Here is a 15,183-nt window from a genome sequence, read left to right as displayed (position 1 = left end):
CACCCAGGCTTTTGTGCCCAAGTCCTTAGCCCCATTAGCCACCAACTACTCCGCTTTCCCAAAGAGGGCCTGCCTGGTAACCAAGCATCGGATAGAGAGGAGGGGAAACAGTAGCCGTATTTAGAGTTTGATCTCCGGGAGAGCGTCCAAAATTTGGAGAGAAAGAAAATACATTGCACGGAGAACCCCCTCTGACAACAAACCGGGTTCTGACAAAGTTGTCTCTTTGGCAGTCGCGCCTCCTATTGAAGCAGTAATTTATTCAAAGGAGATTTTTATCCCCGCGATCTGATTATTATGATAATCAGGTGACCCAGACCCCTTTTCTTGGCTCTTGTCTGCGGGGTCCGAGCCCGGCGGTGACAGTAAAAGCTGATTTGCACGGTCTTCACCCCGTGCGCACATTCCTGGACTCGCTCTGTATCAAAGACGCACACAAAGAGAATTGTGGACTGTGCGCGCTTGATCCAGGCGCATGAGTGAGGCCGCAGACTCCGCCGGGGGCTTTGTGTCAAACGAATACTAGTTACCAGACAAGATTACACGAAACTTTTATTATCCCACATGGGCCGAAACGGGACTCAAAACGACACACTGGGTGTGTGAAACCTGTTGGAGGCCCGCGAGGTTCAGGCGTTTTTGTGCGTAAAAGCAAGATCATGGAAATTACGAGTGCATAGATTTTAATATTCATTTGTGGCTCCATCTCAAATCTGAAATCAATTCGAGGCAGCCCAAAATGATTTTTTTTTTTCCAAGATACATTCGCGCTCATTCACATTCATTTTTTCAGAGGGTGGAGACTAATCAAACCTGCACCGTGTCATAAGGGGGAGGATCTTAGCGGTGCTATATGTTTTTAGAGCAAGGCATGTTTAAGTTCATATTGCGTCGTCTGACGCGAGGAATGGCGAGTGCGCGGGGCACGGTGGGCCGGGGGGGGGGGGGGGGGGGGGAGGTGAGAGCCACCTCCGCGGGAAATGAGGACAATAATAATAAACCATGCGGTGGGGTGGGGGGGGGAACCCGTCCGAGGGAAGCTGAATGGACGGATCCAGAGAAACGTCACGGCCAGCCGCAGCCATGAAGACCGTGCGGTCCAACCTCCAGGAGCTCAGATGCTCTCCGTCTCCGGAGCCGCTCGTTGCGCATGGAGTCCAGCGGCTGCAGGCGACAGTGTGAGTATGAAATATCATGTTTTTCATCCATACGGTGGGAAAATGTCTGAACAGGGCTGAATAAAAGAGAAAAACGTTCGCATCGGCGCACGTAGCGGAGCGGGATGCGCACGGATGTAGCGACAGCAGCCTACACGCGTCATAAACGTTTTAGCGGCAACATTTGATATCGTCTCAAACATCTATAGGATTCATTCTTTTTTGATGTGCGGTTTCATTCAAACTAACAACCATAAATGTGCATCGTGTTTAGTTTAAACAACACCGAAGGTCACTTATGGGGAGAATGAATTATTACAGATTAATTTGTAGCATGGAGTATGTGAAGTCAAAGAACACGTTTGCAGGCGCACAAATAAGTATTCACTCTTTCGGTGCAAAACAGGAGCGTGATCTGGCGCTGAGTGAAAGGAGAACTTTTTTCCACAACGTCATGACGCATTGTGCACACGCTTCATTTGCGCCACTCACAAGGTGTACCCAAAGGCCAAAAAGGTGCTTCCAGTCCTGATTTGATTTATCCCTGTTCTCTGTGGCACTCAGTGCAACATGTGATGCCAAAGTCTGAGCCAAGGGTGGTTTTGGGGGAAAAAAAAGACAATCTATTTGTTTCCTTTTTCGTTTCTCTCTTTCTCTCCCCCCCCCCCCCCCCCCCCAAATTTAAGCTTTAGCAGGATTATGCGGCTCAAATATGAGGATTACCAGCAGCCAGTCCTGCAGCGCGTGCGTCATACGGTCAATTGGCGGTGTTCAGACCTGTAGGATCACAAGGCCAAACGTCCAGCGCGCACGTGTGTGCCGCGTTCAGGGCCTGTGCAGAACACGTGTGCGCATCCTGAACGCGCTGGAGCTTTGTGGGGGGTTTCGAATAAAAATATTAAACTGGGATTACATAACATTTCAAATGATGATAGTGTGTTCAGGATGACGCAGAGCACACACACGCGCACACACGTCATGTTTGTGTTATGTATTTGAAATTTTATGTAGATTATGCAGATCGACTGTTACACAATGGAACAGGGTTTATTTGGTGAGCCAGTAGCTGTGCAGTGTCCAGTAATTTTGCAACATCCCCGGTCCGTTATTGTGACAGTGCACGATGGACCGGAGGTAATGTGCTGAATCACCACATCGTCGTTTTTGTGTGTGTGTGTGTGAATATTTGCTGCCTGCACGCTGCCGTGCAGATAATGGAAAAACAAGAAGAATCTTGTCTATTTAAAAATTTATTTTATGTATTTTTTATTACAGGGCTCCATGTCGAGCTCTCCAGCGGCCTCAATGCACGTGGAAATACGTGATATCATTGTCATGCTTGTCTGCGTGGATAGTTTTGGTGCAACATGTATTACTTGAAGAAATATAAACACCGCAGTATATACACACAAAAGTGATGTTGGATAAATTAGTTGGAGTATTTAGCGACATACTAAAAAGGTTGAAAAACAAAGAGGTGATTAAGAGGCACCTGTCAAACCCAGTGTGCTGAACTACAATATTGTTTTGATAAATAAAAAAAATAATAATAGTAATAAAATAAAATAAAAAAGCAAATCAATATCACAGTTTTAGGAACAACTTTTAAAAAGTAAAATGAACATTATCCAAAATTGTCACAACACATCAAAAACAGTTTTTCTGCGAAGGTTCATACAGACCCATTACGGATCCATCTTAAAAAAATTCTCAAAGCCCTTTGGATGAATGTGGCGAACGTTTTGAAGACCAACAACAGATACAGAGTATAAATATATATATATATATATATATATAATTTTTTTTTTACGTGGAAAGAGCCTTCATCGACCTTTAACATTAAACAGTGCCCTCATCCTGTGCGTAAAATACGCAATTTGCGCGTAAAATATTCAGACTGTGCGTAAAAACCTTCAGCAGCGACCAGCGTGAGAATTCAAACAGAAAAGGATTTTTGTCACGTGATTTTTAATCAGACGTCAACCAACGTGGCTGCTGTGATCTTTTTTTTTTTAAATTAATACAAACTTTGCAGCTTCACAACGCTTATTTCCAATTAGAGGCCACGGATTAGTTGACGTCATGCAAGGTTTAGCCAATCATAAAATCGGATGATTGAAAAAAGTTGGAAAAAAAAAACTGATGGCAGGACTTCAGATGCAGCTTTCCAGAAGCTTTAAAAGCAAAGAGGAGGGCATATGATGGAGTGACTATACCACTAAGACACAGGCGCAGTTTTTGTGTTTTTCGTTCTGTAAACTTTCCAGCTCACTCATAATTCACGTCTGTTCAGTTTCTGAATCACGTTGGTGAATGAGGTGAACATAAGGTTATTAATGATAAATGAATTCTGCAAATTGTGATTTTTCTCTTAGAATTATTTTCTTGGGGTGGTGGGGTGGTGGTGGTAGAGGCTTTGTGGTGGGGTCCAACATCGTGGGATGTTCATATTTATATTGCATCATTTTTATTGAAAGTGTTAAATTACATTATTTCAGCAAACACATGTTTTGTCATCTTTTCAAAGAACTTATATATATACACACACACACACACACACATATATATATATATATATATATATATATATATATATATGTGTGTGTGTGTGAAAATTAATAATTTTAGGGAAATGTGCATTTTAATATTTTGCATTTTGCACAGGTTGGGTATTATCCAAATTGTAGAGCCATTAAAGGCTTTGATTTCAAAATGTGTGTGTAATCCATCAGTTGTTTGTGTAGTTGTCAGAGTTCACACAGGGGTTTTCATTGGAATTGTGCTGCATAGTTCCACTCTTTTAAGGACGCCGTGGTGTCTTTGGGAATCACTGACAGAAAGCCCTCAGATGGAGCTGTCTGGTCTTGCATACAGTCAAAGAGCTGGAAACAGCTGTTTACTGGAGCTGGATGTGGGACAATGCCGGTGGGATTTGTGGTGTGCTAACAGGGCTGTGGCTGTGACTTTCCTAAGGCCTACACAATGTGTGTGGAGCCATGTGCAGTGTGCAACACCCTCCACGGTCTGTCAGTGCCTCTCCAGTTCTCTCTCCCTCTCTGAGTTTGGCAGTGGTGTGTGTGTGTGTGTGTGGAGGAGGAGCTGCCACAACGTGCTTTAATTAGACGGGGCCTTGTGCCATGTGCCACCACAGTTTGTGTGTGTGTGTGTGTGTGTGTGTGTGTGTGTGTGTGTGTGTGTGTGTGTGTGTGTGTGTGTGCAATATGCAACTCTATTGTGCATTTAGTGTGGACATGTTGCTTTATGACTTCACACCTGGTTAGCCTCAGAGTGTGTGCATGTGTGACACACAGTTTGCCTGTGTGAGTGTGTGTGTGTGTGTGCAAATTATCAGCATAGTATATAAACAAATCTGTAAATCAAAACCTTTTAAAAAGTCTTTATTTAAACTAATTACTCTAAACCCAAATTATTGTCAAGTTAAGGAGATTAAAGACAGTTTGCATTTTACAGACTGTATATATATATATATATATATATATATATATATATATATATATATATATATATATATATATATATATATATATATATATATATATATATATGAGTATATCTGGTTAAAGCAATGTGTAAATGTGTTATATCAGTTTAAAGGAAGATTTTGGCTTTGATGTGAAGCTCAGTTTTTTTTTCAAACCAAACCAAAAAGGAGAGTTGTCATATTTGAGAAGTCAGAACAAGTCAAAATCTTTTGAGAAACTACAAGTGTTTCCCCAGTTTCAAACTATATAAGTTAGCTTTCTCATGATCACCTAACCAGTTTATCAATCTGTGTGTGTGTGTGTATGTGCCAGCCCAGTCTCACGTGCACACGTGTTGTACCTTTGCAACATTTGTTGAGTGAACATTCTAACATAACCATATATGAGTATTTTTATTCTACTTATATTTAAATAAATTCGTCTGTTATCAAGCTGCAAATGTAATTTGAAATAATAATAATAAAAAAAACATGCTAACAACCAAGAAAAGAGAAGAATGTAAAAGAAAATAAATTTAATAAATATTTACTTGTAACTGCAGTGGCCAGTACAACACAAAGGAAGTTGCTGTTGCTGTTATTCAGTCATAAATGTAAAACTTAAATACACACACACACACACACACACACACACACACACACACACACACACACACACACACACACACACACACACACACACACACACACACACACACACACACACACACACACACACACACACATACTGTACCAGTAACAACGAAATGCATTTTAAATCTGAGAAGTAGTCACATATTTTATTGTTATTTGGAAATATTGCACTCATTCTGCATCTTGATTACATCCTTGATTATTTTCTGGCTTGTTTTTCATCAGATATCACAACTGAAGACAAACCAGAGTGCATTGCAATGTTTAGAGTGAAACAGGCACACGTTGGCCATTTTTTAAACAAAAATATTTTGGATTGTGTTGGAGTGACATTTGTAACCATCACCCTCCTACAGAGCCAGGGTGTGGGTGTGACTGGAGCACAATATTGTCTTGACTGGTTTGGTAACTTGTGAGTAATTTGTATTTTTCCTTGTGTTTTCTGGTGATTGTGCGATTTCATGGAGTTTACAGCACAGAAATTTCTAGCGAGGGGCTATTTGATGACATCTGAAAATTAAGGGTTATGACATTTAAGACCACTGCAGATTCATTCATTTGTTCCAAAAAAAAAAAAAAAAATGTTTTGTACATCATTTCCATTCAGGGAATATATGTAATAAAACAGAATACATCCACGCAATATATTTGAATTCAGTTGAGTTGGGGATTGGATGGAAATCCTGCCCAACATTGAATTGAATTCATCTTGCATCTAATGCTGTTTTTTGCGTGTTGAGTGAAGAAAATGGGCACACTGCTAGAAGAGAATTAAGCAGCTTTGTTTGTGACTTTATTTTTATAATCATCTATAATTGTTACATTTCTCACCAGGATTCTAACTATTTCCAGGTTGATTTGAAATGTTTTATGTGTAAAGAACTGAGACCTCATGTTTGTGTGTGTGTGTGTGTGTGTGTGTATTAATTCCTGCCTCCTGTGCTTGTAGGTAAGAATGTGTCCGGTGTTGGCCGGCCTGCGGTGTGGGTGGATGGGTAGCCTTCGGGGTTGGTTGTTATCTTTGGTTATCTAGCTGTATGAGTGATGTACATTCTTCATAAAGCTAGATAACCGAAAGTAACAAGAATCCCATTACACTCCTGAAAAGGCATCAAGACCCAAAATGTATCTTCATCCAACAACAGGAACATCAACAAAAACATAAAAATCATGCATTCTTCCACCTGAACAGTGACACAAGTGAAGAAAACGAGCAACATTTGAACCAACATGGAACAAGGAGCACTGACAGGTAGGCTGCTTGATTTTGCTCTCACTGATCAGATGTGTGAGTGTGTTTGCACCTGATTATTTCTGTGATTCTGCTGCTTTTGGATCATCCACAATCCGACTGTGCAAAGCTCTTTTATAGTTATGTGGAACATCAACAGTAGGCATGTAGAAATAAATGGGACATGGCTGTAAATTTCCCCACAGCTCCCTGCAGCCGGTGGCAGTGATCCACAGCAGTGCGGATGGTGCAACAGGATCACTTTTAATCTAATAAGCCCCATGATCCTCGTGTGTGTTGCTTCATGCAGAGGCTTAGTCTCAGTGTCGCACGGCTGGGAGTGACAGGCTCGTTGAAACGCACTCGTACCGATTCACCCTAGTGGACTCTGACAGGTCATTTAACGAGTGATAGCTAATCAGTTTAGCCAGGTTAGCCGATCTTCTGTTGACTTGCCTTTGCTATTTATTTTGCTAGCCTGAAGCGAGCATATGGTACGAAAAGAATGTAGGTCTTTTATATCACAGGAGCCGCATATGATGCTATGAATTATACATATGCTCCGACTTGGATGGGATTGTGCAAGTTAAGAATTCGCCCACCAAGTTAATCCGGGCTCCCAACGTCCCACCGGCACCAAAGCAAACAGGCAAGAATTTGTTTGAGGTCAGTTTTGTTAAGTTAGCCGTTTTTGGTTTTTTTTGGCCCCTTCTTACGTATTCTTTTCTTTCTTTTGCATGTAGAGATGTTTGAGCTCGAGTACCAGGCTGTTGTTTGATTTGACGTGACAGCTGGCTTGGTCGTGAATGGGCCGTGGTAAAGCCACCGCTGCGTGAGGCGCTGCCATGTGGAAAGGCCTGATGGGATCTTACTGAATACCGCTGTGTGTGAAGGAGCAGTGGTCCGGGGGCAATCAAGCAGAAAGTGCCCCCAGTGACTGGAGACATGAGGAAGAGAAGGAGAACAATCTGAGCATTTAGATTCTTTACCGGGGCTCATGGCGAGGAGTAATTGATCAATCAGGTCTTCAACCTCTAGGCCTCTGATGGCTGATTGAAGGTGTGATTTCGTTTTTTTTTGCCATCAATCGTAGATGGTTGCTCCTGCTGCGTGCGGCAACTGATGATTGTTGGAACGGTCTTGAGGCTTTACATCCTGATGTGTGGCTCAAAGGCTACCAGCGAACTTCAGTCGGAAAACACACTGCACATGGCACTTTGCTGCCTCAACATGGCTCGGCTACGCCATATAAAATACCACTCCTGAGGCCATATTTGTGCACAATCACTTTGACAAATTTGACTCGGCTTGACTGGAAATTTGGAGTAGTTATGCTGGACCGCTGTGAAATAAAAAAAAAAAGTACCTTACCTCGTTGCCTCACAATGTCAATCTTATGGAGCCCTGCAGTTGTGTCTGCTGCATTGCAGGTGCTGAGTGTGACATTTGAGGTCTGGGCTCCGTTAGTAAGAGAGAGGAACGAGGGACTTGACAGGAACTGACAACCAGAGATGTCACCTTCTTGGATGGCAAGGTAGTACGTGGCTCCCTCGATTATGCCGCGCTACGCAGCTATGGCAGTGCATATTTATTACAGTGTGCATTTTATAAACACAAAATAAGCACTGATGTGTGAATAAAGATGAATGACCGTGGCTGCTTAATGGAACTTTCTAAATGAGCAGATTAGGAAAGGTAACGATAAGTAGCTCTTCTTGGATTCTTTGTGTGTCGGTTTGAGCGTTGGGGCTAAATGGGAGCTGAAGTATTGGACAGATTGCGTTTACTCCCTAAGCAGTGCCCGGGGAGACGCATGTCATGGTGCAAACGCTTTGTGCCGGCTCTGTGTGTGGCACAGTTATATCAGTAACACTTCACACAGGGGACCCCGGAGCACAGACTGTCTTAGCTTCTGCCTGGCTGGAAATGGCACAGAGATGCAAGAGTTCCTAGAAACCTCCTCAGGGCCTCTCGCTTTTTCTCTGTGTCCCATGGCAGCATCCAAAATAGAACGACAGTGAGAACAGAAAGGGAGAAGGAAAGTGGCAGAGAGAGGGAAGGAAAGGAGGAGGGTGGTGGATTTGTCTTAGCTTTCATAGACAAGGCAAGTAGATTTAGACTCTAAGTGTCAAATAGAAAAACAGCCATTGTAGTTGGGGCCGACTTGCACCCCCCCCAACCAGTAGACTTTACAGTCAATAGAGCCAATAGAGCTAGTCCACTTGTCACCCAGAAACAATGTGACCCTTTGCCTCCCCTTCAGCCCCGCCGGGTCTGAGCAGCCAGACAGCTTTCTGAATAAGATCCAGTGATTCTTGCCCCTTTCTCATTGCTTCTCTTTCTCTTGATGGAACACCACAACAGCGTTTGGAAAACGACTTTGCTTCACCCCGCACCCCACCCCACCCATCACCCCATCTCTTGCACATGGAGACATGAATGTAACTTAACCAAAAGTCAGTGGGCCTCCCAACACAATGGAGATTAAGTTTGGTAACTCAAGAGTAACAGGTGTACTTTGACTGTGTTTGGACCACACAGGGGATGATCGCGGTTGTCTGACCCTTTACTCTGTTTGCTTACCCACTGGTTTTAAAGTCTCACAAAATAAAGATGAAATTTCCTTTGTACTTTGCAACATTTCAGACAGTACTGACTTTGAAATTTAGTACTGACTTTGAAATTTAGTCAACAGAGTGTATTTGGCCTAGCTGTGAAGCGCTACTGTCTCATCATTTTTCCTGCTTTTGAAAACCCTAACTCGGTTTTACCACTTTTCTCAAGTGATTTGCCAAGTTTTCTCCAAAAGGGGTTCCGCAGATATCTTTAGATCTCTAGCTTTACTCACCCAAGGGAGTGAGTTAAGGGTAAACAATGCAGATGAGGAGAGGAAGAAAGAAATATCAGCGCGAGAGCGGCACAGCGCTGAAACGAGAATAAATTTTCATGTTAAGAACAGGAGACAGTGATGCTTTAAAAGAGGAAATATCTTTCAAAGAGAATGAGCGAAGCCTTTTCTGTCCATAGCCTTCAGTATTTTCAACCCCAATAAATGAAGCTATTTAGCATCAATACAAACAGATATTGTTAGAGGCCGAGTGAAACAGTGCACGTATCTGTTTGTTTCAGTTGTTAATAAAGCTTTTATCGAGTGCCTCTGTCCTCAGAAAAAGCCCACTCTGGCGAAATGACTTGGCAAAGCATCGAATGAAGGGTCTGTTCAGACTGAAGGTGCTCCTGCTCCATTGTCTAGCGCTCTCTCTCACACACCTATGAGTCCGGCGTAAGCACACAATTTCATTGTTGCATGAGCTGTTAATATCAGTCTTCACAATAGAACCCATTCGCCATATTTGCATAAGGCACTTTTCCAACAAGGACCCAGAGAGGGCTTGAAAGCTGGCCCACTCCAGTGCCAATGGCAAAAAAAATGTCAAGTGCCAATTAGGGGAGGTTTGCCACCATTCAGCAGTACCCCAGCCCTGTAGTCCTTCCTCTTCCTGCATACCCCCACCGAGTCTCTCACACTCCGGGTCACCGCTGTTTCTGGCACCTTATTACAATTTCAGGCATAGACTTCCCCTACTGACACCCAAAGACAAAAGCCGCCTCTCTCCTTCACTGGCTAATGGAAGATCCTTTCTGCTGGGCTCATAGTATTAGCAAAATTAGAAAGCGTGCACCCTTCACTGATTAGTCAGCTTTCTTTGTTGATTTCTTTGAATGGAGGGGTTGAGGATCTGTGCAGCTAAACCTGTGAGATTGCAGACTCCACCTGCTAGCGAATAATGAAATGGGCTACGGTGGGATAATTTGGTTGAGATTCTCAGATGGGTGTGGGGAAAATGAGAGAGGGGGAATCTGCTAGCGAAATATGTCATTTGTTGTCTGTGCATGCTAATAGCATTTAGCTTGTTAATGACTTGTTGTAAGCTAGCCCCGCTCTTTGTTTTGCACTGAAGCACTAAGGTGATTCACAGGTTCTGAGTCAGCTGCTAAGGCTAAAACACAAAGACACAACAGGCAGATTTAACAAAGCTACATCAAATCTTATCTTAAATGATCAGTGTCATTCATGCCAAACAGCTGAAAATATTGAATTATTTCCACTGCACCTGCCATTTTCAACAGTTTGTAGCGACGGGAATGCAGACCGTCACAATCACTGATTTAACGTAATATTGTGTTTATGCTGCTAACAGACAGAAAACAGGTACTCTGCGAAATGACAAGGATGTTGCAAATTAAATAAAAAATAAATGAAGTCGCAGACACAATGAAATAGGGTAATCTTGTTTTCGCAATTGAGCTACTGTTGTTTTCCACAGAGCATTTACCGAACTTGCCGCCTCCTGCCACTCAAAAGGATTTTTCTTCTTGTCCATTTTGTCTTTCGTTCTTTCATTCAGTCTCTGTGTCTGAGGTTTTTTTTTTTCTTTCTTTCCCACCCTTGATTCTCAGATGGTTGGATCTGATTTGCATACATTTGCATAATGAAAGTAATTTGCATGCTCAGGGGCAGACTGTACCATGAGAACAGACATGAAAAGGTGTGTGCGTGCGTACATATGTGTGTGTGAATGTGAGGCTCACATCCATATGCTTTTTGGGAACTCGATGCATGCTTTCATTGGTTAGACTACATTCTCCCAAATTTTTCTCATGCTCGCTGAGTTCCCTTTCTCTGTTTTCTGTGCAGGCACCATACCAGTGAAGGAAAGCTGGCAAAAAGCAGACTGAAAAACAGAGAGTGAAGGAGGAGGGGTTGCTGTTGATTCTGCCCTCCCTTTCTCCTCGCCCTCCTCTGCATCGCCTCTCCCCTCCTCCTCTTCCTTCTCCCATCCTCTGCTCCATCCTCAGCAGACTGCCCCTTTTTTCCTGTACAATGAGACGCAGCCCACGCCACCATCTTAGAGCAACGCTGGCATGAAATGGAAGTGGGAAGACCACGCAGTGCAGGTAACGCACCGAAACCCCTGTGTACCCGCTGTGCCATGTCTCTCCCTGCTTGTGCTCCAAAGGTCTGTACCTCTCCTCTCGCACCTCCCCGTGACCTCGATCCCCCCCAGCAGGCTGCAGCCTCTGTTTTAATCACCTCAGATGTGTTTGTTAATTGCACAATTCACAAAGCGTGCACAGGGCCTTGGGGGGGGGGGGGGGGGGGGGGCTGTGCATGTTTTGTATGTGATTGCATTAAATCACTCTGCTCTGAATGACTCTCTCTGGATGCTTTCAGTGGGCATATGTGATCCAAAGCACCATGTTTTCTTTCCCGTTTGGGAATTCTGATGCCATCCTCACAGACATGCGCCGACATGGCGGCGGCTGCCATTTTGGAGAGCCAATGCAAACTGCATCGCCAAGACAAAACAGAGATAATCTTAATTATTCTGTTCTTTTGAGCATGATGTTATTTACCAAACTAATTTACACACAATTAAAAAAAATCAACATGACGAATGTTCATTGATGTGTTTTAAGTTAAATTTAAGAATTGCGACTTTTAGATTAATTCTCAATCTCTTTGGTCTTCTGCATTTAAAATGAAGTAAATGTGACAAAGAAGGAGATAAATAATAACAGGGAAGAGATGCTGATGAAGCGACAAAGCAGTGGTACTTTGATAGGCAGTTTCACTGTTGGAAACCTCTGGCTATGAGTAGCAGGTGAACAAGTTGAGTATTGTTTTCCAAGGTAGGTGTAGTGCACCATTATTCTAACTATGGAGTTCACAGCTCTAAAAACCGCTTTCCAAATACTTACTGGCTGAACTGGATTAAGTCAGGCAGGCAGTTAACAACACATGGTGTTGTTCTTGCCACAGTGAGACTTTCCTTTGTTTCTGGCTCTTGCATGGAGAAGAGAGAGCGCTATAATGCTAACTTAGGGTTTTGTGCTAGTAGCCCTGCTTGGGCCAGCAAGAGCACTGAAGCGAGACGTATAAGGTGACGCACTGGAAATGAGAAAATAAATTGTCACACTTTGAATAAAGTTTTAAGGTTGGTCAGACTTTTCTGGTTAAATTTTATGCTAAATTGCGAGATTAAAATGTTTGATGATAGAACAGTGGAGACATCACTCGGCTTTCCTGAGATGTACAGCGGTAACTGTGTCAGACCGGAGGCACACTAATCACAGCCTCCATAAACAGGTGGTAGATTGTGCAAAGGGGTCGGAGCTGTTCTCAATTTACTGTGTAAATTATGCAGAGCCCAAAACAATGCGACGCATAGACAGTGGAGTAGCGGGCATTGGCTAACGAGATGATGAGAAGCCTGGGAGGGCCAGGAGCAGTAGTCGAGCCAAGGGCCGGGGGTGTGGGGGGGGGGGTATGTTGGTGGGGGAGTGAGGTGGGGTGGTTGGGCATGGCCGGCAGCTTGCGTCTGGATCTGTATGTTTGTGTGAGGGTGTATGGTGGTCTAGAGGAGCTGTGGCAGGGGAGCAGACACTGTCCCATCTGTACAAATCCCACCGTCAGCACCCCTGCTGCCCAGACTGTGTGGGGAGGGTGAGTAGGCAGCTGGGGCACCCTGCCCCCATTGCTCCAATAAGAGCACCAGCCTTGGGAACTTCTGTGGCAGGGGTCCCCCAACACTGGCACGTATGGGCCCCTAGAAGTCTGGCTGCAACCCCCCCATCACCAAAATGTCACTTTTCTCTCTCTTGTCTCCCCAACACTCCCTCCCACCGTAATAGGAGGCTGGGGGCCTGGGAAGGACTTCAAGTTCACGGCCAGAACTCCTATTGAGCTGACAGCCTGAATGTTTGCTTAATTCGGCTCCTCATTCAGAACCACGTTAGAGGGGGAGTGCAGAGAAAGAGCCGGGGGGAGGAGGTGCTGCTAGATTGGACACCATCGCACTGTGATAGCTATTCATTCAGCAGGGGGAGACCAGCAAAGAGAGCGAAGGAAGAAGGGATGAGTGGGGGTGGGGGGCATTGGGGGGGATTTGAGTCGAGGTGCATAGAAAGTGAGGAATCCGGGCTCAAAGTTTGCTTTGAGCAGTGTGCGGCTCTCTCACACTCTTTCAAACCCTTAATTAGTGGCACCTTCCATTTTTCTTTCCTTTTCTCCAACTACACCCCATCACCCCACTTCTTGACAACACACCCCCACACCAAATCTCAATCATTCTCATCATCCTCTCGATCCCCTGGTTTTATTTGACCACATGCTGAGGCTGTAAATTTACCATTAACAAGCTTATTCACTGTCGCCCTCTCAACAAAACATGACCATGATGCCAGTAACTCAGAGTGACACAAATACCCAAAAACTACCTTTTGTGCCACCAATGTTTATTTCAGCTCATGTTACTGTTAGCTACTCCCTACAACTCTTCCACCACAGCTAATGTGATACTTGCTAATAGCTCAGGTGATACTAATTAGCACAATGGATGTAGCTTTCTGCCGCTAAGCTGGACGTTTACATTGGTGGTTCATTGCACTTGTGACCTACTCTAACACTATAAGTTTAAGTCTGAGCTGCTTGAAAGTTTAACAACAAACAGCTCTGACAGTGCTCTGAAGTCTGATGTTGCCTAGCTTAAAGTGTGTCACATGTTCCCACTTTGTATTAGCAGCTCGCTTCGTACCAGGCTCCTGGTAAGGACTTTCAACTTCAGCCTCAGTCCCCCTCAGCTCAGCACAGAGCTGTGCTTAGAGGTTTAGCACTTTAAGTAACACCCAAGTCATTTTTCATGTTTAAAGAACATTAAGGACAAGGCTTCCTTTGATAAGGAGCACTCTTACACAATTCACTGCCCTCTAAATTGACATTCAAGCTCCATTGTTTCAGATAAATGTTTGATGCTCCTGTTGTCGGAATCACTGGGTGTGCTGAGTCACTGTATGGAATTAATGGTGTCTTATTGTCTTCTTCATCTTTGCAGGTGAAAGTTGTGGGTGTATGGAGGGACGATGCACAAAATTAAGGATGTATTTGACAATGCGTGTGCATATGACCTTGTGGTGGTGATTTTGGAGCCCTTCCCTCATTTCGGCCTGGACATTGACCATAATGAGTTCTATGCATCTCAAGTTAGCATATAGTGGAGTGGAGTGAACAGTGAACTGTCACTGTGGAAACAAGGTTTGGAGAGAAGCTGAGTCATTGAGGCATGGACAGATTAGCCCCATGAGTCAGGTGTTTGTATTTTTATGTGAATAATATTGGACTTTTTAATTATTATTGTAAACATATTACCACTTGATCTATGATGTATCTTCACTGACTTCTTAAGTGGAACTGTAGCCCATGTTATGTTCAGTTTCATTTTTGTCAGAGTTGCTAGGAATCAAAGACACATGAATGTAATACCCACGGCAACAGTGAATAATACTGCACTGTGATTGGACAGCTCCGTGTGTCACCTGACACAATTGCGAAGGAGTGAGCTGTTGTCTTTACTGTATACTCTATGCAATTGTTGTTGTTGTTTTATTTTGCTGTTTTGTTGTTGTTCTTGAAATCCATTTCCCTTTCACATTTAAACTGCTTTATTTTGGGCTACCAGTTTACAGACAGTTCTTCAAAAACTATTAACAGATTTATATTTTATTTTTTTAAGGGCCATATCCTAAAGGTACTAAACTGATTCACAATTCATACAAAAACTTTATTTTGCCATAAAACACATTATAAAATGCCATACATC

General features: G+C 43.4%; 2 long non-coding RNA genes across 2 annotated transcripts; both read left to right on the top strand.

Annotated features, from left to right (window-relative positions):
* Positions 1-1,023: 1,023 nt before the first annotated feature.
* LOC117514101 lies at positions 1,024-14,854 on the top strand. Its single transcript, XR_004561805.1, has 4 exons — positions 1,024-1,178; positions 6,242-6,544; positions 11,223-11,482; positions 14,419-14,854. It is a non-coding gene; the product is annotated as an uncharacterized LOC117514101 (long non-coding RNA).
* On the top strand, positions 12,615-13,749 carry LOC117514102. Its single transcript, XR_004561806.1, has 2 exons — positions 12,615-12,819; positions 12,874-13,749. It is a non-coding gene; the product is annotated as an uncharacterized LOC117514102 (long non-coding RNA).
* Positions 14,855-15,183: the final 329 nt, after the last annotated feature.

The sequence above is a fragment of the Thalassophryne amazonica genome, chromosome 7 (genome assembly GCF_902500255.1).
Source record: "Thalassophryne amazonica chromosome 7, fThaAma1.1, whole genome shotgun sequence".
NCBI lineage: Eukaryota > Metazoa > Chordata > Actinopteri > Batrachoidiformes > Batrachoididae > Thalassophryne > Thalassophryne amazonica.
Note: the sequence above shows the minus strand (reverse complement) of the source record. Positions and strands in the feature narration are given on the sequence as shown.